This window comes from Azolla caroliniana, unplaced genomic scaffold (assembly GCF_043228905.1).
Source record: "Azolla caroliniana isolate FFs.n. ecotype wild unplaced genomic scaffold, voAzoCaro1.0.p SCAF_4, whole genome shotgun sequence".
In the NCBI taxonomy this organism is placed as follows: domain Eukaryota; kingdom Viridiplantae; phylum Streptophyta; class Polypodiopsida; order Salviniales; family Salviniaceae; genus Azolla; species Azolla caroliniana.
Genome location: NW_028230439.1, coordinates 7694639 through 7722256, shown reverse-complemented (window position 1 = coordinate 7722256; position 27618 = coordinate 7694639). Strand labels below are relative to the sequence as shown.

Here is a 27618-nt window from a genome sequence, read left to right as displayed (position 1 = left end):
CACCTTTCGAGTCGAATCGTCAACAAAAGTGACGAAGTAAGAGGCACCGCCAAGAGACTGATGCGGCATTGGGCCACAGACGTCCGAGTGGACTAAATCGAGAGGTCTCGTTTCTCTTGGTGTTGATGTCGGGTGTGATGCGGCTACTTGTTTGCCATACTGGCAATGCTCGCAGAATTGATGGTCGGAGAAGGAGAGTTTGGGGATGTATCCGGCTCTGGATAGGTGCGTGATGCCGGCCTTGCTGAGGTGTCCTAATCTTCGGTGCCATAGTGATGACACAGGAATATCCACCAAAAACAGGTTACCCTCTCTGAGCGTAACATGTAACGGATACAGTGAGTGTATCTTGGGTCCTCTAGCAAGCAGGAGGTTCCCCCTGTGGAGTGTCCACCCTCCCGAAGAAAAACCGGCACGAATGCCGTCTTCATCTAGTTGTCCGACTGAGATCAATGGCCTTGAGAGCTCGGGTACATGTCGGACATTGTGGAGTACAAGTGTAGAGCCACCTGCAAGGTTGAGCTCTACTGTGCCGATTCCGATGATGTCACAGTGTTGTGAGTTGCCGACTCGAACTGAGTCGGAGTGACGGATCGTATATTGCCGAAATTGGGATCGATGAGGAGTCACGTGAAATGACGCGCCCGAATCTAAGAGCCATGTGCTCGATTCTTCAGTCGTGAGTAGGACTTCTGATCCGACTGGATTTTCGATTGATAGTATATTCGGGTCGTCTGGTAGCACATCAGCTGAGAAGCTGACGTAATTGATCTCCTCATGCCGGCCACTCTTCTTGTTGTTCTTGTTCTTGAGTGCGCGGCAGTCGGCTTTGATGTGTCCGGGTTTCTTGCAATAGTTGCAGATTCGGTTATCCCGTGACTGGCTCCGTCTTCGCTGATTGTTCGGCGGCCGTGAGGAATCTCTTCCTCGTATGTTCGATCGGTCTGTCGAACCTTGTACTACATAAGCGTCGTCTGTTGAGTCTTTGGCGAAAGACTTTCTCCGAGCTGCTTCGGTCAGGATTGCGCTCGTGACTTCGGAGTACTTAACAGCCGTGGTTGACGCGTTGCACACGGTTGTGACGAAAGTTTCCCATGATGAGGGAAGGCTGCTCATGAGTATCATTGCTCTGAGTTCATCCTCGATTGCCGTCCCCTGTGACGAGATTTGGGAGCTTATGCTTTCGTACTCATTGAGGTGTGCTTGAACCGAGTCGGATTCTTTCATCCGCAAGTTGTAGAGGCGCCGGATCAGAAACCTCTTTGTTGCGGCGACCTTCTTTTCGTAAGTGTCCGACAGTGTTTTCCACAGTTCGAATGCTGTCGTACACGATTGCACCGTAAAGTATACCGATTCCGATAGGTGCATCCGAATCGTGGCGCGGACGATTCTGTCCAGCTTCTGCCACTCAATTGGTTTGTATCCTTCTGGAGGTTCTTCATTTTCGACGGGATCGATTTGCCCCTTGACTATGAGATAGTCCTGCATTTGCTCCTTCCAGAAGTTGAAGTTCGATCCATCGAACTTTCGGAGACTCATTTCTGACGAGCCGGATGTTGATGCCATCAAATTCGGTTTCGGTTGAGGAAGCTCGGTTCGGAGTTGACTACGAGCCTTGTTGGAGTGCAGCCGGTTGGCTCACCCGATATCGCTCTAGTCGGATTTGAACCCGAGTCGGTTCGGCTTCGGAACTTGCTCGAATTGACTCCGGTAACTTGGGGGACAGAACCGACTAGTCTTCCCGAATGGTTCCGAGTCGAAGTGAGCCCGGTTCGCTTCGGATATATATACCGAATACCTATTATTGAAACCGATTATCTGGACCGATTCGGCTTCGGGTGACTGCAGCGACGAGAGAGATGGATCCAACTGATCCTCTCGAATGTCGATCAGCCGGATGAAGCACGAATTTGGGGTTGTTGTCTTGAGACCGATCTGCACCGAGTGGTTACAACGAGCGGCGAGCAGCGTTTAACGACCTTTTCGGATGCCGTTTAACCGAATGGAGCACGATCGTGTCAATGATGCACAAGGGGATTTCACCTCGAGCGGTTACGATCACAGGGAACGGAGTACAACCTGCTGGCTTACTCCAAGCAAAGATGATCTAACGCGATGAGATGCAAACCTGGTTTTTCTTCTTCTTCTCTCTTCTTCGAATGACGCAGGAAACCGAATGCAGAGACGACGGCCGACAGCGGATTGAGGGACCGACTACTGTGCAGGCTCTGATACCAGATGTTGGAGACAAAGTCGTCTATGCGGAAGATCAAGAAGCATTCGATTATTTCTGAATACCTGCGTATGACAGTTTCTATGTCGTTGCACAGAGAGAGAGAGAGAGAGAGAGAGGCACAAAACACTCTTTATTCCAATAGACAAGAATACAACACCCAACCTTACAAAAAGGTTACAAGGTCACTATATATAGTGACCGACTTAGGGCAACTACCCTTTATGCTAATTACATAAATGGCCAAAACGAGATAGTGTGAATACGTCCATTATACACATGTATTCGACACCTGTTTCCTAACAAACTCCCCCTTCACTCCGGCATGGGATGTCGTACTAGTCCGACCCGCCTCTGACATACATCCAGCTTGTCGGGTATCAGTACTTTGGTCAGCATATCTGACCCGTTCTCGGCCGTGTGGATCTTCGTCAACGCGAACTCTCGATTCTCTACTCGCTCTCGGATCGAGTGATACCTACGCTGGATGTGCTTCGTCTTGGAATGGTACGTTGCGTTCTTAGCAAGGTAGATGGCACTTTGACTGTCGCAATAGAGCCGGTATTCATCTTGCCAGATACCGAGCTCTCCAATGAAGTCCGTCATCCATAATATTTCCTTGCCGGCTTCCACAACCGCCATGTACTCCGCCTCCGTGGTTGACAATGCAACCGTCTTCTACAGCCACGATTGCCACGAAACAGCTCCCCATGCATATGTCATTACATACCCAGATGTAGATCGGTTGGTATCCACATCAGCCGACATGTCTGAATCGGTAAAACCGTCAAGTTAAGGTTTACCGGAGCCGAATTGGAGACACATATTCGAAGTGCCCTTCAAGTACCGAAGTATCCATTTGATCGAGTTCCAATGCTCCTTGTCGGGATTGCTCATAAACTGGGTCACCACTCCTACTGCGTATCCAATATCCGGCCGAGTACACACCATTGCGTACATGAAGCTCCCGACGGCATAGGCATATGGAACCTTTATCATATCAGCCTTCTCTGCTTTCGTCTTCGGGCTTTGCTTACTGGATAGTCTGTAGTTTGCCGAGAGTGTCAATCCGACAGGTTTTGCTTCAAACATGTTGAACCGCTGAACCACCTTTGTCACGTATTTCTCCTGTGACAACCACAATTGCTTCTTTGACCGGTCCCGGATGATGTGCATCCCCAGTATTTGTCTTGCCAGGCCCAAGTCTTTCATTGCGAAGGTTCGATTGAGAGCCTTCTTCAGCATCCGTATTTTGGCTTGGTCCCGTCCAACGATCAACATGTCGTCCACGTACAGAAGGAGTATCAGGAAGTCGCCTCCTTCGAACTTCTTCACAAACACGCAGTAATCGGCCTGTGTCTTGTGGTACCCTTGATCAGTCATGAAGGAGTCGAACTTCCGGTACCATTGTCGGGGAGCCTGCTTCAGTCCGTACAGGCTCTTCTTCAACCGGCAAACCAGGTGCTCCTTCCCTTTCTCCACGAATCCTTCCGGTTACTGCATGTAGATCTCCTCTTCGAGGTCACCGTGAAGGAATGTCGTCTTCACGTCCAGCTACTCTACCTCGAGGTCCATGCTTGCCGCTATACTCAGCACCGTCCGGATGGAGGTTATCTTTACTACCGGGGCAAATATCTCGTCGAAGTCCACGCCCTTCTTCTGCTGGAACCCCTTCACCACGATCCTAGTTTTGTATCTCGGGGGGTTACCAGCATCTCCCGGTTTCAACTTGTACACCCACTTGTTTCGAAGTGCCCGCTTTCCTTTCGGCAACTCCACCAATTCATATGTATGATTCTCATGCAAGGAATCCATCTCATCCTGCATGGCACTTAACCATTTGCGGTTGTTGGTGTCATCCTCCGCTTCTTCGAAGCTTTCCGGCTCTCCCTCATCAGTCAGTAGCACATGCTCTGCATCCGGAAATCTCCGGGGGGCCCTCCTCTCTCTGAGAGGATATCTCCGTCTTTGGCCTTCAGCAACCGGCTCCACTATTTGTTCTTCATTCGAATCCGATTTGGGGTCTTGGCCGGTTCCAATTTCACCTTCCTCTACTTCTTCTTTTGCCGGTTCGGTATCCTCACCGTAACCGGCTGGTTCCTCGAGTGTCAACCGGCTCTTAGCCGGGTGTGTCCGAATCTCATCGGAGTTCATTATCTTCTTCTCCGACTCCCAGTCGGCAAGAGTCTTGTCCTCCATGAAGATAATATCTCGGCTCCGGAAAGCCTTCTTGTCAACCGGATCCCACACTCAGTAGCCGAACTCGTCATCGCCGTATCCGAGGAATATGCATGGCCGGGTCTTTGGATCCAACTTTCCTCTCCGGTCCTTAGCAACATGCACGTACACGAGACACCCGAACATCTTCAGATGTTGGTAGGACCCTTGCTTACCGGTCCACACCTTCTACGGTGTGTCTCCATCCAAGGGCACTGAGGGTGATCTGTTTATCACATACGTCATTGTCGACAACGCCTCAACCCAAAACGTCTTGGGTAATTTTGCATGCGCCAGCATACTCCGGACCCTCTCCATTATGGTCCGATTCATCCTCTCGGCCAACCCGTTTAGTTCCAGCGTCTTCGGCACGGTAAATTCGAGCCGGATTCCCTTCGAGCGACAGTATTCCTCGAACTACCCCCGGTATTCACCTTCGTTATCTGCTCGAACCGCCTTCAGCTTCCGGCCGGTTTCTCTTTCCACTCTCGCGTGGAGCTCTTTGAAGACGGATAACACCTGATCCTTCATCTTCAACAGTGTGGCCCACAGCTTCCGGCTATGGTCATCTATGAACGTCACGAAGTACTGCAATCTGGCATGTGACTTCGTGTCCACTTGACATACATCAGTATGCACCAACTCCAGTGGTGCATTACGTCTCATCGGTGGCCTCGATCGGAAGGAGGTCCGGTTTTATTTACCAGCCAGAAAATCAGTGCACTTCTCCAAGTGCACGTTCTTCACTGGAATGAGGTTGTCGTCTACAAGCCTCTTCATCCCCTTCTCGCTCATGTGACACAGCCTCTTGTGCCACAGCTCACCGGCAGTGTCGGATGCCACGTTCACTTCTTTCGGGCATAATCGGGCATTCATCAGGTACAACGTGTTGACCTTCCGGGCCCGAGCCACAATCAGGCTCCCTTTGTTGAACTTCATAACACCGTTACGGATGCTACCCGTGTAGCCTTCATCATCTAGCCGACCGGCTGATATCAGGTTCAAATGAACCTCCGGAACGTGTTGGACATCCTTCAGCAGCAGCTTGCATCTGGTTGGTGTTGTCAACCACACGTCTCCTATGCCGACAATTCGGCATGTACCTTCATTCCCCATCCGGACACAGTCGTGATCACCGGCTGAGTAGGATGAGAAGCATTTCCGGTCTGGGGTAAGGTGGAACGACGCTCCGGAGTCGACCACCCAGGTCATCTCGTCACCGGCAAGGTTTAGCTCACTCTCCTCGGTGATGAGCATCAACTCTTCTTCACTTGCCGCGATTGTCGTTGTTCCCTTCCGGTCTGTTCCCCTCCGATCTTTACCGCTCTGGTCTAGTGTCCGCTTCGAATCGGTACCATCGGTTTCCTTGTCTTTTCGGAAGTGCTGACAGTTCTTCTAGAAGTGTCCCGGCTTGCCGCAATAGAAGCAGGTAGGCCTCCCCCTTGACTTTGACCGTGTCCCCGACTTCTCCCGGTTCTGGGGACTACGGTTCCTTTGTCTTCCGCGTTTCGATTCGGTAATGAGCGCTTTGGAGTCGGAGTTCGTATCCTTGTCTTTCCGACGCGCCTCCTCATCTAGCAAGCTCGACTTCACTCTTGCTAGGGATAACCGTTTCCCTTCCGGCCCGGCATTGCCCAAAGTGACAACCAACGTCTCCCAGCTATCTAGGAGGGAACCAAGCAGGAGTAGTGCTAGTACCTCATCGGCGAGAGGTACTTCCAATGATGTTGCCTGGTGGATCAGCCCCTGGAAGGCATTCATGTGCTCCGCCATGCTAGAGCCATCTTGGTACCAGAGTCTTACTAGCTTCCGAAATACCGAAACCTGATTAACAACATTTTTGTTCTGAAACATAATGCCGATCTTCTCCCAGAGCTCATGAGCCTTGCTCTCTTCATTGAAGTTGTTGTAATAACCCATGTCGATGAAGCACTGTATGTACGTTGTTGTCTTCATGTGTATCACCTCCCATATTGTGGCATCGATTTTGTCCGATCTCTTGTCCCTGAACTGAACCGGCAACCAAAGATCTTTAACCACGAGCATGTCCCTCATCTTCGACTTCCACACCGAATAGTTGGAGTCGGTGAGCTTGAACATGCCTCCCAACAAATCGTCCATTTTTCTATGTCGTTTCGCTCTAATACCAGTTTGAAAGGGACTACACGCTCCGCAAACAACGCTCAGCCACAACCGAATCTAGGATCAAACACAGAAAACGGGTAATGTATGCACGACAGAATGAAGAGGAGAGTACACAGGATGTTTACATGGAAAACCCAAACTAGGGAAAAACCACAGCAGCCCACAGACTGCAAACTATCACTATATCACAATGTACAATAGTAAAGCACTGAGGCAACAACCTCGAGCTTGCTATCTTCGCCACAGGCGGCAGTTACAACAGAGGCAACAACCTCTTCCTCTCTCTCTCTCTCTCTGTACACAATTATGCACTCAAATCTTGCACCAACAAGAATGACAACTACACTACGCTAAGTTTGCCCTAAGTCATATTTATACTAATATGACTTTTTGGCTATTTACAAATATAGCCCCAATGGACTCTCAGAAGCATTTTTACGAATATGTCCCTTTATCCGGTGAGCACTCCTCACCGGGCTTGCATCATCCGGCTCTTGCCGGGCACTCGTTATCCGGTTCTCACCGGGCCTTCCTTGCCGGGTACTTGTCATCCGGTTCTCATCGGGTCTTCCATTGCCGGGTACTCCACATCCGGATTTAGCCTCGGCCGAGTTGCTCATCAACTTTGTTCTTCTCACTTCCCATCCGGAGGGACCTGTTTCCTAACACTTAGGAGTGGAGGATCTAGAATATCCCACTTAAGTACAAGGTCCTATTTAAGTCGTTATAGTCAACACTTCTAACTAGATTCTATCTAGGTAACTACGAAGTTACACGGTTGACTAACTAACTAACTCTAGTTGAGCTTGATCTCTCAACGGTCCCCATACATCTGAATGTACTAAATCCAGGATCCCTTTATTCACGTTCCTCTCGTTCGGGAACGGTTGTCGGTGTTGTTTGCCAAACTAGCAGGCTTCACATACACCTACCATCTCCTTTTCGATAAATGTCAGGAGTCCGATGACGAATCCTTTTGACTGCATTCCTTTGAGCTTCTGGAGATTGATGTGGCCAATTTTTTTGTGCCACAGTTTCAATTTGGTTTCAACCTTGAGGCATTTTGCGAACATAGCTGACTTCACCTATTTCGATTCGAGGATGAACATTCAGCATTCTCTTCGACCGTGAGCTACTAGTCGGCATTCTTTTTCAATAAAGCACCCGTCATTATTGAATCCTACTTGCATGCCTTGTTCGACAATCTAGCCGACCGAGACCAGGTTTTTCGTGATGGTTGGGACATGGAAGACGTTCTTGAGGTAGGTTTGTTTGTCGTTATTCCCGAATGGGACATTTCCGACATGCCAAATCAAGTGAGTTGTGTCATCTCTGGTTTCGACATAACCGGGTCAATCGAGCTTTCTCAACTCTTGGAACCAATCTTCGTGAGACGTCATGTGATTGGACACTCTAGAGTCTACAAATCATACATTGTCTGAGAAAGAGGTGCTAGTCGGGCCCTGTGCCGACATCGAATGTGCTATATGCATCATTACGAACATCTTGCCATGATCGTCATACTCAAAATTCGTAGCATAGTTCATGAGATGTCGACTGATCGAAGTCAACTCTCGTTTCTTCTTTTGGCACTCCTCTTCGTTGTGACCGAATTTTCCATAGTACCCGCATTCAATCAAGCTATTTTGGTGGCTTGGTTCGGTAGGATGGCTCCCCCTTCTGCCGAACTCCCTAGGAGTGTTCCTGGCCTCTTGTCAATGGTGGGAATTGTGTTCTCGGGTCGGTTGACCCTGTCGGCCTCGACCAAATCAGCCTTTGTTTCCTCGACCGACTAGGAATAGAGCATTTGACCATTGGGTGCATTGCTCCTTTCTTGGGCATGATTTTCTTCAACCAATAGTATTGATTGAAGATCGAAAAAGGAGGGAGGATTCTCCCTTACAAGAATGGTTGATCTGATTGTGCCAAATCGCGGTGCTAGGCTGCCGAGGAATATTTGCACCATTTCATCAACTTTGATTATGACATTGATCAACCAGAGGGCATCACACAGCTCCTTGATCTTCAATGTATAGTTGGTGATTGACATGTCCCTCTGTTGCATGTTATTCAACTCCTGCCATAGTTGGAGCTTACGTGCAACCGTGTTGGTTGCGAAGATTTTCTTGAGGTTGGCCCAAGCTTCCTTTGGCGTTTTCGCCTCTCGAATAAAGTCGAACATATGATTATGAACGCATGATGCATGGCAATACAACACACAACTGGCCGCTTGCTCCCATCTTGGGTAGTCGGCATGTGTTGGGTTGGGTTCGCTTTCGTAAGCTCCTTCGATATAGCTCCAATAACCTTGTCTAACAAGGTATTGATGCATCTTGTATTCCCAAGATGCGAAGTTTGTCCTATCGAGCTTCTCTGTAGGAAGACAGCTTCCCATCTGAGTGTTCATGGTGTCATTTTCTTCTCTATTGTTGAACCGATTTTGTTGATTGTCAGTGTGTAGCACAACACAGTTGAGCGAGTTTGATCAGACCACCACACGCTTTGACACCATGTAAAGAAATGGGTGACGCAAGTGATGTTGTGCAGTGGAAGTGAACTGTGTGTTAGTACATAAGACGCACAGAGAGGATGAGTGAGAGAGAGACTAGAACCAGAAGCTATATTAGTGAAAAAGATTATTACAATCCAACAGTAACTAAGTTACAAAAGGTTGGTTTAAATACCAACTAGTCTAGGGCAACTACCCTTTCTACTATTTACAAAACTGGCCTAGTATGTCCATTGGCTAGTGCGAAAGCAATTTTATTGGGGAAGTTGAGTTCGATTCTCAACAATACAAAATGAACAACCTTAACACTAGGTTACAAGAGTCAATTTAAATACTAACTAACTTAGGGCAACTGCCCTTTCCACTATTTATAGAAATCGCCTAAACCTAGTGTGTCCAATGGGACAATGTGAATACGTCCATTAGAGACTTGTATTCAACAAAGACCCACTCTAATGTTGCTGAGTTTATCCATCACGAAAGATTGAATCTATGTCTTTGAGCTTACTTTTTGTCTGCTACCTTTTTTATGTTCTCAAATTGTTCCCTAGCAATCCTCTAGGTGAAACAAATTTCCTTACTTATTTTATTATGCTAGGGCTATTTGGAATGACAAACATACCTATGTTTTTTGGAACATGCTTTTTTTTTTTTGCAATTACATCTAACACTACTATGAAAATGTGCAGCCATCAATGCCTATCTTGCTATGGTTCCGTGAATATGTATAAGTTGAGTTGATGAAGATAAAAAAATGAGGGAAAAGAGAAGAAGACACAACAAATCTTTTAGTGCCATAAATTGTAATCATACGCTAGAGGCTTCACCTCATCAATGAGGCCTCGCACTTCAACCTACCACCCAACATGCTCATTACACAACTATTTCTCTCATTCTTATAGTTCTAGCACCCTTCATACCATGAAATAGCATGGAGGTGTTACTTTGTACGCGAGTTTCTTCTATTGCATATGTACAAGACATTTCAATATCTAATGAATAAATTTGGTCACACTCAATTTCATTAGGATATCATTCATTGGATTTACATTCCTACCAATGTTTTATGGGTCAGTAAAACACTTTGCTTCTATGTACCCTTCGGATATAATGATTTGATGTTACAACTTGCAAATGTATTCTATCTATTACACGATGCCAGTAATAGACTTTCCATTATTTTGGTTGTCAACTCTTTATCCTCGAACATGGCAATTGGCCCACTTTCTGTGTTTGGTTGGGTAGTTGTGTAAGTATAGTGATAAGATGCTCATGTACTGCTCTTGATGTGTCATTGGTCGGAAAAAGGGCAGAAAAACAATATCACTAATTGAGGCGCTTAAATGAAACATAATCATGCCACTACATTAGTGGTTGGAACGCCAATCAACCTATCTTTAATCACAATGTGACATATCAACGATTGGAAAGTAAAATGGGTGGAACTTTTAATTATGCAACAACACAGTCTCATAACCACGATTCAAATCCTAACAATTTAATTTATTGATATGTTGTGCCTCTCCACATTTGTAAAGGAATTGCATCTTTACATCCATGATCGTTTGAACTATCCAAGTTTGCATAAAAAATGCCGCATTCTAGGATAACATAATCTAACATACATACTTTCGATGAATATAACCATTCATGAAGCATAGCGTATATGACATCTAATTAAATTCATTTGAAGGCATAAATTCCCATTAGGATCTTAAATTTTGGACAACATTTCAAAAAAAGATCACATATATTGATTCTTGATGAAATGAAGAAATTGTAACGTAAAGTGTTATATGAAAGCATTGCCTTCATAGACAATGTAATATTATGAAACTATCCCTACCAATTTGGCCTCACTTTGCTTATTACCTATAATAAACACTTGAATGCAAACATTTTACAACCTTGCCATTTGTTCAAGATTGAGACAACAAACTTGTCGCATTAAATATAAACATTCGTCATCTTTTAAAGTTTTTTGTGATCACGCATGCTAACAAATTGTTTATGTTGACAATGCTTTACAAATCACCCCAAGAATTGAAAATAATGTTATGAATTCATCACAAGGCCATAAAGTGATGTTGCCTTACTCCATATATTTTAGTTCCATGCTCCTAGATGTGAGGACTTTAAATCATCACAAGGATTGAAAACTAATGCATTTATTTTATCATTACATATCCTTGATGCTGCCTTAGTATGAGGGGTATTTTCATGTTTGCAAACCCAAAAAAGACTTGTGTAGCAATAATGAAGTGTATGCATTTAGTGGCAATATAAAATATAAAATTTGTATGACCTTATATGAATGTGTATACTTGGCTTTGCATACAATTTGTATCATATACCTCTAAGGATGTGCCCTAATTGACCAACAAGAATGGCAACATTCTCTCTTAAAGATTATCATCGGAGTATCGATGGCTTCAATTTTAACTTTAGCATCTATAAGCTATTAAATTCAAATTATAAAGATGGGTCTACCTTGTCTACCATGGGTAATATTTGATCTTCTATAAATATGAATAGGTGTAAATTTTGATTTTCTTCATAAAGTGTCATCTAGATTTAGAAGTTACAAATTGCTCTTACAACTTCAAACTTGCCATCTTTTTATTTTTTTTGTAGAATCATATAAGGGAAAACTTAAGCATTTGCCTTAATAAGGAAACACAAATAAAAAGAATTGCCATAAATGCTCAATACTGTACATGATTTGTACATGATTGTGATTGTCTTGTAGTCAATAAATTTAATATTCCCAAGGAATGAGATTGTTCTTGAATCTTAGCTTGGATTTTGAACGGGTGTCTTTCAAACTGGATCAACCTATTTCAAAGATCTCCAAATTGGTGCAATAGATAATTGTAAGTTGTAACATGTGAGAACAATATTAAGGAATCAAGTATAATTAAATCCATTGTGAAACATCCTTCAGACTATAATTGGAACTAGTTGTACTTAGCTAGTTATCATATCAATAATAATTAGCAAATAAGTTCGGAATAATTTGCTTGAGAGAATATAGTTTGTCATATGCCCTACAACAATCAACTGTGATATGTTAGACTGATAAATAAGAATGTAGAGTTTTGCCCAAGATGGTGATAATGAAGTTCTTGAGTTTGACAACGCAGACGAGCACATGAAAATGTTTCGTGTTAAAAGACAACATGACTTGGGCTTAACTTTTTTAGTTGTATGCTACACCACCTCACTCCAAAAGAAAAAGAACAATTGCGAGCGGATATGGGGGAGAGAGAAAGAGAAAGAGAAAGAGAAAGAGAGAGAATTGTGTATTGACATCGTGTGTGTCATGTGCATTTTCCATTCAATAGATATGAGGATGATAAAGTAGGTCCATCCAACACATGCACATGTGAGTATGTAAATTTAACCTCTCTCTTCCCATCATTTGTGCCACCCAACATAATGAAGACACTAATAATAGGAAAACTCCAAGGAACTATATGAAAATTTTGGAGTGAGTACTAAAGAAGTGGAAAAACTCATATATTGTTGTACACACGTTCCTCTTCTTTTTAGTTGTTGTAAAGAGTCACCTTCTTGTCACATTCATAAGAATGAATTCGTCTTTTTCAATTGCTTCAATGATTACTTGAAATGTTACAAAGGGAAAAAAAGGTTGCAAAATCAAGTTGCAAATAGACAAATTTCGTGGCAAAACTTAGAAGACAATGCATAAGAAGCGTGAAACACATAAAAGCAAGAAGTATCATGGGTACGATGTATATAATATTTGGTCTAACAAATGATTGGTGTGTAGATGATCACTTGTCCTTTAGAAAGTGGCATTTATCGTTGGAACAAATACTTGTAATGCCATGTTGAAGAAAGTGAAGAGGAAAGGTAGATGAAAGAATTGCAGTACAAGTTCTAAGCTTAATCTACAATGAGTAGCTAGACATAAGTTCCCAACCTTTGCTCGAAAGAATAAGTTAACAATCTCATATGTATTTGCTCTTCAAGTTAATAATCAATCGTATATGATGTATTGACCTTGAAAACTAAAACTAATATTGTTGTAATTGCTCAACATGTGTATGTTTATTGTAATGTAAATAAACCAACTTATTAGAAACAACTTGATGATCATACATATGTAGGTACCTTTTTCATTTATTAAAACAAATCTTTTGGTAAACACTTTGTGGGTAACGTACTCACTGAGTTGCAAAAGCATGTAAAGAAGAAAGGGTTGAGAAATACGTTGAGACATAGGCGTTCAATACATTTTAAAAATTGTGGCAAAGAGGCAATTGGCATTTCCGTTAAACATTAGATTAGAGATGTAAATAATAAGATAGTGATTCCCAAGGTCAAGTAGTTTTAACTAATGGTTTACATGTGCAACATAACTGACTTTAAAAAGCAGCATTATGTAGCCAATGACCCAAATTTCAATTGTATAGAGGAACATAGAGCTAATGCAACAAATTGGAACACTACACGCTTTCTACTTTGTTGCCATTGTTTTCATAATAAATCTATAACATGTGAACAAAACACTTTTACTTATGTTTTCTATCATTCTTTCACAATTATAAAACCCATCGAGTAAGGCTTCAGATGTATATATGTATGTTCTTTTCGCAAGTTCATTCCTATTTCATGGTGAGACATGATAAGGAAGCTTCGCACATGAGAATAAAAAAGAATACAATAGCGTGATTATGACATGTTGCCTCTTCCCACATGGGGGCAATGTGCAAGTAGCAAGCATCGCGATAAACCATTGGCACTAAGTTGTGTATCATCCTTACATGGGAGTGTGTGGGAGGATACGAAATTGTTGTTGTCTATCCAACTCACAAATAATGGGTCCCCCTCATGTGTCCATCACAGTGGGAGAGAATGCAATGTCCCTCTTGCGGCACATGAGTCTAGCTTTTATCTTTTCGGAAAGGTAAAAGCTATGCCGTTCTTGTGGCACATGACTCTAGCTTTTATCTTTTTTAGGCTTTGGTGAGGCCGGTGCTTTTGAAAGGGGTAAAGAATACTTAAACTACCATATGCAAGTTTCCATGTTTCCATTATACTATCTTTTAATAATTTTAATGTGAAATTAGATCAAATGAAAAATCCTCTCGGCAATCATCGGAGAAGATCATAAACGTGATAAACTGTTGCAAATCGTGTACCGAAAAGAATTGATGGCACTTTCTCGTTTCCAAATGCTTGAAACTATTATTCTTTAAGAGAAGGCAGATAGAAAGTGAACATGAACATGTGTGGCTTTGTGAGCTTTACGTGGTTGAATGCCATGTGCTCTTACGATCCTTTGAATTGCTTTTTCACATTTCGGATCTATAAAGGATTTATAAATTCCTTTCTTTTGATTTTATCAATAAAACAATAGTTTACATGTAATGGTTAGTCTTGAGAATAAATGACAGGGATCCATGAAGGTTTATGGTATGCATCGCAACAACGAAATATTTACTCCTCTTTGATATAGGAATTCATGTTTTTCATCACGAAGAATTGCGATTACTCTTAGGATTTAAAGCTATTTAATACAAGTTTCAGTCGTTTTTTAATGCCCATCAAAATCCTTAAAAGACCGTAGTAGTTTTGATTTAAAAGATAATTTATCCCTTGAGATATTAGAACTTTGCGCGACATACACCAATAGCCTTGTCGCTCCACCATATATGAGAAACAACCTTTGTAAGAATAATCTTCTTTAGAGTGTAAATCTAATGTGAACTCGAATCTTTAGATGAGCATAGACCATAACACCTATGAAAGGGAAATATCAATACTGCTCCCCTTGAGGCTCGTACTCTAAGAGGTAATATTGATCTTACACTTTGTATATTTAAAACAACACTTTATGTCCTCGGTCAAGACTCAAAAGGTGGATATACGACAAGGCCCATATGCTTAAAATCATATAGTTTGCCTATTTTGCATCATTTGTGCTAATTATGAATATCAAATTTGTGATTAGTGAGGTAATTAGATTTGTCTTGAGAGATGTAATTAGCATCATTATTGTTAGTTATCATATTTAGTTTACGATGAGTATGACAATTAATGTTGTGGTTCATACTAATAACAATGCTAATTTCACTAGTTGTATTCATAATAACTCTATTGAATAAATTTATTGATTGTCCTAATTGGTTTTCTAACATTATATAATTAGGTGATAATGTAATAATATAATTAATCGAATCTTATGAACCCACCATTAAGTATGTCTTAAGTGAGTCAATTCTTAATCAACCAAATTTCCCCCTAAAAAAAGGCTAGAATAAAGTTCCCCCTCTCTTGAAAAACGCATAAGCTAATAAGCTAAAGCTCAACTATCACAAGCATATAAAATATTTAATGGCTACACTTTAATTTTATGTAAAAGGTTATTCACTCTTCTTTCACACATCATTTCCATTCCTTTGCTTCATTGAGTTCTAATTTCAAGTCTTATGTAGAAAGAAATACAAATTATGGCTTGCCATATTGCAAATATTCTCAGAAACTTCAGACAACCCTTTTTCAACATATCCCTAGTGGTTCGTCGAGCTCTTACTCCAACCCTTATATAACTTTTTTTTGTTACAAATGCATATATTTGTAGAATTATACATTTTAGGGATGCCCCATGTCACACAACTCATAATATCACACACGAGTCCAACCATGACATGAGTGTGTACACAACGAGTTTAGGAGTATGTGTATGCATTTTGGGGTTGAATTGCTCAACAATAATCGTACTTGATGGATGGACACTAGGTGGATACAAGTAGAGCCTCACAACCTATAGGAGGATGTATGCAATGACGAAATGAAATTGGTTATGGACATGGAATGAGGATGTTGTATTGACCCTTATACATGTGCCTTCTCTAGGTTGTGGGGCTCACCCCTAATGAGTCTAGCTATGAATACATAATCGAAGAAATTTGTATTATTCTCCTATAGGGGTGAGCCCCACAAACTAGAGAAGGTGCATGTATGCAACAATGAAATGAAATTGGTTACGGACATGGAATGAGGATGGTATATATGACCCTTATGCTAGGTTCATGAATGCCATAAAGGTAAGGACATAATAAAGGAAGTTGCATAGACTTCGCCAAAGTAGAGAATGAAGCACATAAAGCACTCGTTCTCTAGGTCCTAAATACTAAGAGAGAACAAAAACATGCCTCATCCATATTCACCAGTTTAGGGTGACGAGGTAAATCCAAATCCCATGTTACAAGATTTCCTCATTATATAGCAACTCAGAGTTCAATTCCATCCATCTTATCCTTTATCCACCCTATTTTTAAGCTTGACTTATCACTAAACAAGGTTTAGTATTAGCATTTTGCCATCAATACATGCTTGGTACTAACAAAAAACATAATCATGCCCTCGCAAATCTCCAACATTATCACAATAAGTGGATGTATCATAGAGTTTTGACACATCATGAAAGTGCTTGGAATTTTTTACAGAAGTTATGTATTGGATATTTCTTGTGAAGATTGTGGAAGAGCACCCATAAGAGCTTTGTTGTAAATGGATTGGTCATATGAGTGTTTTGAGAATGAGAACGAGAGGGACAATAATGATGGTCTAATGTATTTTAATATCTTCAAGTAGCTAAAGACATGTCCCATGGGACCAGAAGGTCATGTTGGCCATGGATGTTGAAGTAGTGTAGTTAGTGAGGTTGAACTTGAGATGGATAGATTGGGTAGCATATGTCTTGCCATGAAACCCTCACATGAAGTTAAAGAGAGACAATGTATCTGCGTGATAATGAAAAGAAAGGTCATGCTTTCGACTACTATATTTTGAAGTGGCATCTAATAAATTAGTGGAGATTTGAACATAGATGTAACAGTATTGAAAACATTGCTCACTACTGGGGTATTGCTCTAGTATGAAAGTGAGAGATTAAGCAAAAGGACATATATATCTCACTATTGGGGTATTGTCCTAATATTTGTGCATGCAACCCCCTACTCCATATTCATTCCAAAGTGGCACATCGTGAATTAATGTGCCTCGAACCTATGTGCAACAAGGAAAGAAACATTGCTTACTACTAGGGTACATAAGTAGACAATAACTTTCATTTGGCAAGCAATAAAACAGGGTATTCGCACATCACCCATTATGAAAGTTGAAACAAGCCTAAAAATCCCTTTAAGTAGCACTCATAATTTTTACATATATTTGTTTACCTCCAAACTGATCAATACCCATGGGCCATAACTATTTACCCCTTCTATATTTGGTAAATAGGGTGCTACTTAGAAGTATTATATGCTTTAAGGGGAAAATGTTAACTATTATGCTAACATATTCATGTAGATCTTTTGCTTATTCACACATGATTGTCGTCTTGCAATTTAACGTACTTATGTTCGATTAGCTAAAAGCGTACTATTTATACGAAACAATTTATCGTTAAACTTTACTACATGTTGGCACACCTTTCCGGCTCCCAAAACATCCTTGGAAGTCACTAATCCACACAAGACAGTTAATCCATTCCATTGTTTATGGCCTTCTTATGAAAATATACCATCCGACGTAGAGTTAATGCTACTCCTTAATTCGTAAACATGTTCCACATGATTCATTTTCATACAACCTTTAGATGTCTGGTGGTAATTAGTACATTTGCAAACATGATTGTCTTGACAAATTAAAAATAAAAGGGCCTTTCTAGGCACCATTTGCCGAATCCATAAAAGAAGAAGATGCCTATGATTATAAACCCTAGGGAAAATCACAATGACTTCAATATTATTCGGAGGCTTGATTTTTTTTACTTGGAAGAATTACATAAATTTCATATAGTTACAATCATCATTACCAAGGTAGAATAACATTCCATGTTGTGAAGCAACATTGAGATAAGTACATATGTTCTCACGATCCATGGGAGACAAACAATCAATTGCGATATATGGGGGAGAGTCCTAGCTACTGGCAAGGGATCAAACTTTGGCTCTCTCAATTTCATGACTTTGATGTTAGGATGTTAACTCTGAAGCCAATAGCCAAATATCAAATTTGAATTTTTTCATTATATCCTTGAATTCCCATTAGGTTTCTTATTTCTCCAAACACTCAAAATCAACCCCATGAAAGTGCAACTAAATGTGTTGCTCGAGCCATTATTTGGTTAGCTCATCCCCCATTTCTTTCTTTCGATGGTTGATAAAGGGCGCTTGGAGAAATACGTAAATCTTAGGATATTTTAGAGTCTCTCCCTGCTTTTAAGAACATCATATAACACATATCTTTTCCAAAAAATGCAAAATATTCCAATCCACGATGTAGAAATTTTCATTCATGAAGTTGTAATGGACTATACCTTTCATACTCTTTGTCAACCGGTTAATAGGAATATGCTTGACATGCAATTGGCTAAAGTGTATAAGGGAGTGGTTATCGACGCCCAACACAAAGGTCCAAACAAGGTAGAAACAAAAAAACATGGTGCCAAACTTGTACAATGGATTGTTAGAACGCGTGATATGATCCTAGTGAGTCCCACTGGTGATCTCAACACAGGACTTATGCCTTTATGGTCGAGTGAGGGTAATTTACAGGGTCGTGCCATGAAAACGAGATGTTGAAATATAGTTGGCGACAAACCATTGTAGCATCATAGAAATGGGGACAAGGTTACTTGTGGCCATTTTCACTAGTTTCAATCAACATGGATTTGTTGCTTTGCTCATAAGTTCCCAACCACACTGATATAGGTTAACTTTATGGCTATGTTCTAAAGTCATGTGGGACATATGCATCGCAATTAAATTCGTGTGAGAACCCCATATTAGATGATGCTACGAATGTGAATGGCATGAGTAGCATGAGACGGACCCATGCAATTGTATTGGATACAACAAGTTGAGATCTATGGGCAATCTAGAGTTGATAAACATGCAACAAGCTCTTAGGACCAAGCATTTGCATATGATGCATGAACCTAAGATGCATACAATTTACAGATACCAACTTGAGGGTATCTTTGTACATTTCTCTCACCATGAGCTACAAATCATCAATAAAATTACATAACTCTTCTAGATTCTCCCAGCTAAGACTCACATTATGTTAATAAGAGACAAGTCAATAAAATACGACTATTACAATGTTGTAGTTTCTAGTATCCAAACGGGGAATCATGAATGACTGTAGGAGGGACGATGATTCTTTCAATATGATGTATGCTTATGAGATACTATTTGATAACAACTTAACGCGATTTATATGACAAATTTCATTTGTAGATGATATTCACACTCATTCTCGTCACTCCTTGATTGAAACAAGCGAATAGGAATAAACATGTACAAGTTCACTTTGGGATGATAAAACAAATAATATATACATGATCCAATTGGCATAGAAAGTAATGGATGCAAGGCATAAATAAGTGAGTTATGTATAATGTTAAGACATCGATATTCATGAGTCAATTTACAAACACTTTCTAATTTAAGCCAGAATGCTAGATCAAGGGATAAAAAACCAAGAGGCATTCTCTAATTAGTGCAATTTGCAATCATTTAAAACTTCCAAGATTTGCACATACCAAGAAGAACAACAAAATAGACTTCGAGGTTAGGGGGTATATCCCATATTACGTATCACCAAGCATGATCAAGTGTAAAGATGAAACTTCCATCAGTCGAAGAGATCAATCCCATACATGGTGAGGATTTAGGAAAGAAAACACATGTTTTGAGTTATTCGACTCAAAATGAATGCATGGCCATTGATCAAGATGATGTAAAATTTGTGTCGGCTTTTGTAAGTCTAACTATTAATGAGCACTTGGAACATTTTTTTCTCTCAATGTAGATTATTGTAAAACAAAACTCCCAAGTGAATTATTTTATAGTGTCCTTGGAAACCTAATTTTATGAAGGTACCGAGTAAACAAACTCGATGAACATTATAGGGTCTAGACTCTAGAATCTAGACAGAAACACAAGTTACATGTAGTAAATATGTGATCCCTATAAGTACACTTAAGTGAACACTCGAGAGTCGAGACATGTGAGTAATTTACATACAAAATCTAACAAAGTCTCTCATTTTCCTTTCGAGACATGTGAGTAATTTACATACAAAATCTAACAAAGTCTCTCATTTTCCTTTACCAATGCATTTATGTGTCCATCAATGAGACAAGGAGATAAGGTAAGATAGACAAATTGTCCACGTATCGGTAATAGATTGTGACTTAAATGGTTCAAATGTTTTAAGGTTACTTTAATAAAAAATATCGTTTTATTTTCCAGAAGGTATCATTTTCTAGAATCAAGTATCTCATTTCCAAAGTTTATTATGACAAGCATTTTCGTGTCCGGTAAGTTTGTCCTCAAATTGGACTAGAGAAAGGGTAAAAGGACACTTTCCTGGTTTAAAAAAAAAAAACATACAAGAAATGGTGGAAACAATATGCATAAACTTCGTTTCATATATCATCCTGTTTTTTTTGCAGTTGATACTGAAGAGTTGTTGATTCTGTGAAGAGTGACCAGTGACACTCATAGTCATGGAGAAGAAGTGGTGATCGAGAGAGGGCGATAAAGAAAGAGTAGGCGAGACATGGAAAAGAATTGGACGACGATTATCCGATATGTTTTGGTTTATGTTTGTCACGAAGATCGGGGACATCGGATTCGGAAGAGGACTCGGGGGGGGGGGGGGGGGGGGGGGAAGAAGATTGATGATCTCTATCTCTACATGTGTAGTTTCCTCTTCTCGTACATGAATAGTTGTCTTCATATTTCTTCTCTCGGTGTCGTCTATCTTATTCTTCTTTGGTCACTTCGGTATTTCGGAGTCCCGGGACCGAGCCTCTTACCATTTGTTTTCCTCTCTCGGCCCACATGCTGATGCAACGTAGGGAAGCAGAAAAGCAAAAAGCAAAGAGCAAAAATCATAAAAGGCAGAAGGCCAAAGGGCACAAAAGCAAAAGAAAGCAAAAGGTAAAAGGCAAAAATAAGCCATATGGCAGAAAGCAGAGAGCGAAGGAGAGGAAAAAGCAGAAAGCGAAAGGCAGAAAGCGGAAAGCAGAAACGAAAAGCGAAAAGGCAAAAAAGCAGAAAAGCAAAAGAGGTGGGGGGGGGGGGGGGGGGGGAGAGAGAGAAGGCAGCAGCAGCAGCAGCAGCAGCAGAGCAGCAGTATTTTATTTGGATGGAGGTCCCCATCGCCATCGCCATCGCCATCGCCATCGCCACTGCCACCTCATGATCATCATCCTTTATTATTACTGATCATTCATCCATCTCTCCTTCATTCTGTGTCAGACACCTCAGGACCTCTCTCTCTCTCTCTCTCTCTCTCTCTCTCACCTCATCATCACCATCATCTCTCTGCATTCATTCTCTCTGTGCATAATTCATTCATCACCATCACCATCACCGTCACCATCGCCAATCGCCATCGACATCGCCATTATCTATCTTCCATCTTCTATTGGTGACTAAATTTGTTTTGAAGCTACTCGCCATTACCATATCCTTCTTCTGCAGTCGAAAATTGTGGTGCCATGGCATGCAGTGGCAGCAGCAGCAGCAGTTTTACAGTACATGGACATCGCTCCTCCGAGTCTCATCGATGATCTCTCCGCGCCTCCAGCTCCGCTCCCTCTGCAGGCATGGGAACCAAGATCAACCGCTTCTAATATTCTCTATCCATCCAAACTCTGGTAGGTTTAGCCTCTCAGCACCATGAAACCTGCAGAGGCGCGCCTTCTGCTTCTTCACCACCTCCACAGTCATCATCATCATCATCATCATCATCATCTTCTTCTTCTCTTTCCTTTCTTTTCGTACTTCTTCTTCGTCTTCTTCTTCTTCTTCTTCTGCAGCCGTAGCTATGGCCTGACCTCAGATGGCCATGCGCTGCTCTCATTCCAGCGCACCATGCTCAACCCGGACCCGAGACTACAGCAGTGGCGGATGTCGGACGAGACGCCGTGCGCATGGTACGGCATCACGTGCGGCGGCGAGGGGGATGGGGAGGCGAGGGGGCGCGTGGTATCTGTAAACCTGTCGGGCCTATTTCTGCACGGATCCATAGCCAGGGAGCTAGGGGAGCTGGGGGAGCTGCGGAGCCTGCGACTGTCGGGGGCGAATCTGAGCGGGGGGATACCGGAGGAGATGGTGGTGGGGATGGAGAAGCTGCAGGTGCTGGACCTGAGCCTGAACGAGCTGGAGGGGGGTATCCCGGAGCCGTTGGAGCCGGCGGCGCTGAGCCGGTTGGAGGAGGTCTACCTCTACTCCAACAATCTTGGGGGGGCGGTGCCGCCATCGCTGGCGGCGGCGCCGGCCCTGCGAGTGCTGTGGCTCCACGACAACAACCTCACGGGGGGCCTGCCCGACCGTTTCCCGCCCGAATGCGCGCTGGAGTCGGTTCGCCTGGGCGGCAATGCCGGCTTAAATGGCCAACTGCCGCCGTCCCTGGCCAACTGCCGGAACCTGACGCTCCTGGGAGCGGCGGCCACCGCCATGTCTGGTCCCATCCCGCCTTCCCTGGGCAGGCTGCAGAACCTCACCGTCCTCTCCCTCTACAGCACCGCCATAACCGGATCCATCCCTGCAGAGCTTGGCAACTGCTCCAACCTCCGCTCCCTCTTCCTCCACATGAACCGCCTGTCCGGCCCCATCCCCCCCGAGCTCGGCAAGCTCACCCTCCTCACCGATCTCCTCCTCTGGGGGAACTCCCTGCAAGGCCCCATCCCCCCTCAGATTGGCGCTTGCTCCTCTCTGCAGACCATGGATCTGTCCTCCAACCATCTCTCAGGTGCCATACCCGCAGAGATCGGAGGGCTCCGCTCTCTGCAGGAGCTCCTCCTCAGCCTCAACAGCTTCCAGGGCCTCATACCTGCCGAGCTCCATGGATGTGTCAGCCTCACGGATCTGCAGCTCGACAACAACGAGCTCTCTGGCAATATACCCCCGTCTTTAGGCTCCCTGACGAGCCTGCAGACCTTGTTCCTGTGGGGGAACAATCTGTCTGGCGCCATACCTGCCTCGCTCGGCGGCTGCACTGGCCTGCAAGCTCTGGATTTCTCTTACAATCGCCTCACAGGGGAGATACCGACGCAGATCTTCGCTTTGAGGAACCTCACGAAGCTAATCCTCGTCTCCAACAACCTCACAGGGCCATTGCCTGCAGAGGTCGGGGATTGCAGATCTCTCAGTCGCCTTCGTCTCTCCATTAATTCTCTCTCAGGTTTCCTACCTAGAGAGCTAGGCCGTCTGCAGAACTTGGTCTTCTTAGACCTGTATGAGAACCAGTTCGAAGGTGCCATACCCGTGGAGATGAGCAATCTGAGCTCGATGCAAGGGCTAGATATGCATTCTAATCGTCTCACAGGAAGCATTCCTGCTGAGCTAGCGTCTCTGAGCAACCTTCTCCAGCTTAATCTTCACACTAATCTCCTCACAGGTCCCATTCCTCCTCAGATCGGTGGCCTCAGGGGTCTCACGAAGCTCGATCTGAGCGGAAACCTGCTCTCTGGACCCATACCAGGTGATCATCTTCAATTCTGTGCCAAGCTAACTCTCTTAGATCTGAGCAACAACAGATTGAGTGGGTCCATTCCTCCTCAGATTGGCAACATTACGAGTCTAGACATAGCCTTGAACTTGAGCTGGAACAACCTCACAGGGGATATACCTTCAGAACTTGGGAGATTGACACAGCTTCAATCGCTTGATCTCTCCCATAACTATCTCACCGGATCTCTGCAGATCCTCAGCTCCTTGGAAAGCCTAACATCCCTCAACGTCTCATATAATCATTTCACAGGATTCCTTCCCGATACGCCATTCTTCAGAACTCTTCTGCCAAGCTCTGTCATGGGCAATCCAGGGCTTTGCATCAATAACAACAACAATGATGGGGATGATCAGACAACTTCTTCTTCGTCCTCCTCTTGCTCAGAGCTCCGCCATAGCCAGCATTCTGGCAACAAACCAAGCCCTGCTACCATATCGCTCATCGTCTGCCTCCTCATAGCATGCTGCGCGGCGCTCCTCTTCCTCGCCGCGATCCTCATCCTGTACCGAATGCGGAGAGCTTCATCGCGGGAGCTTCGTCTGCAGGAGGTGGACAGCCCATGGCCATGGAGTGTCACATACTTCTGTAAGCTCAACCTGTCGGTGGAGGACGTGCTGGACGGATTGATGGATCACAACGTGGTCGGCAAAGGCTGCTCAGGCCAGGTCTACAAGGTGGAGATCCCGGGCGGGAACTTCATCGCGGTGAAGAAGCTATGGCCAAGCATTATAAAGCAAGAAGAAGAAGAACAAGAAGAAAATCACAATGTAAGGAAGATCCTCGGGAACATGGCGGTGGCTCATCACGACCCGTTCTCTTGCGAGATCGAGACCCTCGGACGCATCCGCCACCGTAACATTGTCCGGCTGCTCGGCTACTGCAACAACCGCACCGAGAGGCTCCTGCTCTATGACTATATGCCCAATGGTAGCCTCGCGGACCTCTTGTTCGAGAAGAAGGCCATGGTGGATTGGGACATGAGGTACGACATCCTCGTCGGTGCCGCCCACGGCCTCGCTTACCTTCACCATGATTGTGTCCCCGCCATTCTGCACCGGGATGTGAAGAGCAATAACATTCTGTTGGACTCGAGGTTCCAGCCCTTCCTCGCCGACTTCGGGCTCGCCAAGCTCATCCGAGGGACCGGACGCAATGACGATGTGTCCAAGGTCGCCGGCTCGTATGGCTACATTGCACCCGGTAAGGATTCTTCATGGTAGTCTAGCTAGCTAGCTACTTCTCTAAATGTAGCTGGGTTTTCTTTTTGTTTGTATGACATGCCTTGCCTCTATATCTGCCTAGTAATGAAACTGCGATTCACCCTCGTTGCATCAATCGATCATTGTAACGAAAACCATGATGCATCTAGCTTAAACATTGTAACGAAAACCATGATGCATCTAGCATTAACATTGTAATGAAAACCATGATGCATCTAGCGTTAACATTGTAACGAAAACCATCATGCTAGCATCAAGCTTTATCCACACACATCACGTAAATTGAATTTAAAAAACGCGGATGGGCATTGAACCTAGTAGGTGTGGACTTAGGTTTTATGTACTGGTGGCTGCTTACACACACAATGCAAATTCAGGAACATGCTATACCACCAGTCATTAGTCCTGGCCAGTGTCCCTCCTTTGACGAAAACACACCCTTAATATCCAATTAGATTAACATACTAGCCAGTATCTTTAGGGTCCCATTGTCTCCAAACAGGATGCATGCCAACTAGTCTTGAGTCTTAGACAGCATTTTCCCACTATGATTATTCCCATAGCATGGGTTCCAGTGTAGGTAATGGAGAACACACTGCATTACACTACTTGGTAAGTAAAAAGAAACTCTGCCTCACCTAAAGAAACCCATAATGGTGAACACTCTTATGGACGCCTTGAGAGCAAAAGTAAAGGCTCTTTTGGCATGGTGGATTATCTCCCAAAAACCCACTGTGCCAAAAGAATGTAGGACCATATGTCTTTTATATGTGTGAACCTAACAATGCTTGTTGCTCATGATTTGGTTCCAGAGTATGGTTACACCCTCAACATAACGGAGAAGAGCGATGTGTATAGCTTCGGTGTGGTATTATTGGAAGTGATAACCGGGAGGCGTGCGGTGGAGCCGAGCACTAGTGACGGGTTACACATAGTGGAGTGGGTGAAGATGATGAAAAGGAGCTCTAAGCCAATTGTGGAGATCGTGGACCCGAGGCTAAGGGGAATGCCGGATCCATTCATACAAGAGATGGAGCAAGCTATGGGAGTGGCCCTATTGTGTGTGAACCGAATCCCGGTCGATCGCCCCACCATGAAAGATGTTGTTGCTTTGTTGTTGGAGGTGAAACACCCATTAGAGGAGTTTGGTTGCAATGGCGATGACCACAACTATGACACCGCCATTAATGTGAAAGCACCCACTTCTCAACCTGTAACACCCACCTCGGCTTGCAAGAATAACCATATCCCACCTCCACCACCTCCTCATCCCCCGCTCCCCGACCAACTCCAACTCCATCTCCTCGAGCATCATGAATTACTACATATCGATCATTCACAATCATTTCTCTTGTAAAAGCAATGCGCACCTCATCAAAACCAATGTTTCGCTTCCACTTCATTATTTGCCATGGGCACACAAAGTCGGCATGAGCATTCAATCACCTTAATAACTAGTGCCAAGGAAGTAGTTAGTTGTAAGCAATGGAGTGACAATAGTCACGTAGATCGCTCTCGAGAGCGAGCCCTATAGAAAAAAACTTAATACCTTTGTAAATTCATTCAAAAATCTTTGATATTTAAAAAGCTTTGCCAAAGGAGAGGGAAAGGGGAAGGGGGGGATGGTTTTGCTTCCCATCAAAGTGTATAGGCTTGAAAAAAAATGTCATTGTCATGGCTCATGAGAAATGCATTTAAAAAACAAAAACATGTTGGTAAGCTTTTGTGATGATAGAGTGAAGAGTTTTTTGTTGGGTTATTTTTTTTTTTCTAGTATAGATTCTCTTAGAAAACAATGTCATAGGTGTGCAAATCATGATTCATGATGCAAGGGGACCAATATATACAACTAAGAATATGCTCCTACATGTCAATATTAGGAACCGCCATGGTCCCCGTAGCCCGTATACTGATAATGACATATTTTAGCAACATTCGTTTGTATCAACCCTTGGATCACATATTCTATAACCCCACCAACTATAGCTGTCTTTTGCACCAAAGTGTCCACTTTTTGTCTACCCTCATTGATGAAGCGACTCCAAGCATCATCTCTGAGCTATTGAGATGTTGAGAGCTCTATTAGACATTGAATCCTCATGAATTATATAGTTTCGAGAGTCAAGTCTATCCATACAATCAAGCAAGAACACTTTTTATATGTAAGCAAAAAAAGTAAACAAAATTTCTTCTTCCTATATATTTCACGACAAGTTGATTTTTTTTTGTTAAGTACGAATCACAAGAATTCTTTTAAGAACATTTTGCTTACTAATTGGAGTCATATGAATATTATTATATATTTGTATTGGAATGGCACCCACCTCTTTATAAATTTGTAGGTGCAATCTCTTATTCCTTTCTCTATATATCTTGTTTTTTTTACAAATTTCCGTGTAATTAAGCAATTCCTCAAAATTTCTTACACACTCCATGCATGACTTGGTGAAGTTGATTGAATCTAAATCAAAACACTAAGCTAGGTTTGTAATTTCTTACTTTAGGAGTCTTGTCTTCGGCCGAAAGGTTCCATTATGCCTAAACATAAGATGTTCAATTAAAAGATCCTTTGATTCCACATATTTTACATTTTTCATATACATAATACTTCACATTTTTTATGTTTCTTGAATTGAGTCTTTTTGATATGTGGTTTCTTTTGATTATCACAAGTGGAGATTACTCCATAGAAACAACCGAAAACATAACATTTGAAGAGATAA

General features: G+C 42.9%; 1 pseudogene across 1 annotated transcript; it reads left to right on the top strand.

The window, feature by feature from the left end:
• Nucleotides 1-20995: 20995 nt before the first annotated feature.
• LOC147865014 (uncharacterized) lies at nt 20996-26624 on the top strand (annotated as a pseudogene). The gene is made up of 4 exons (XR_015529683.1): nt 20996-21224; nt 21609-21693; nt 21798-24875; nt 25708-26624. The product of XR_015529683.1 is annotated as an uncharacterized LOC147865014 (transcript).
• Nucleotides 26625-27618: the final 994 nt, after the last annotated feature.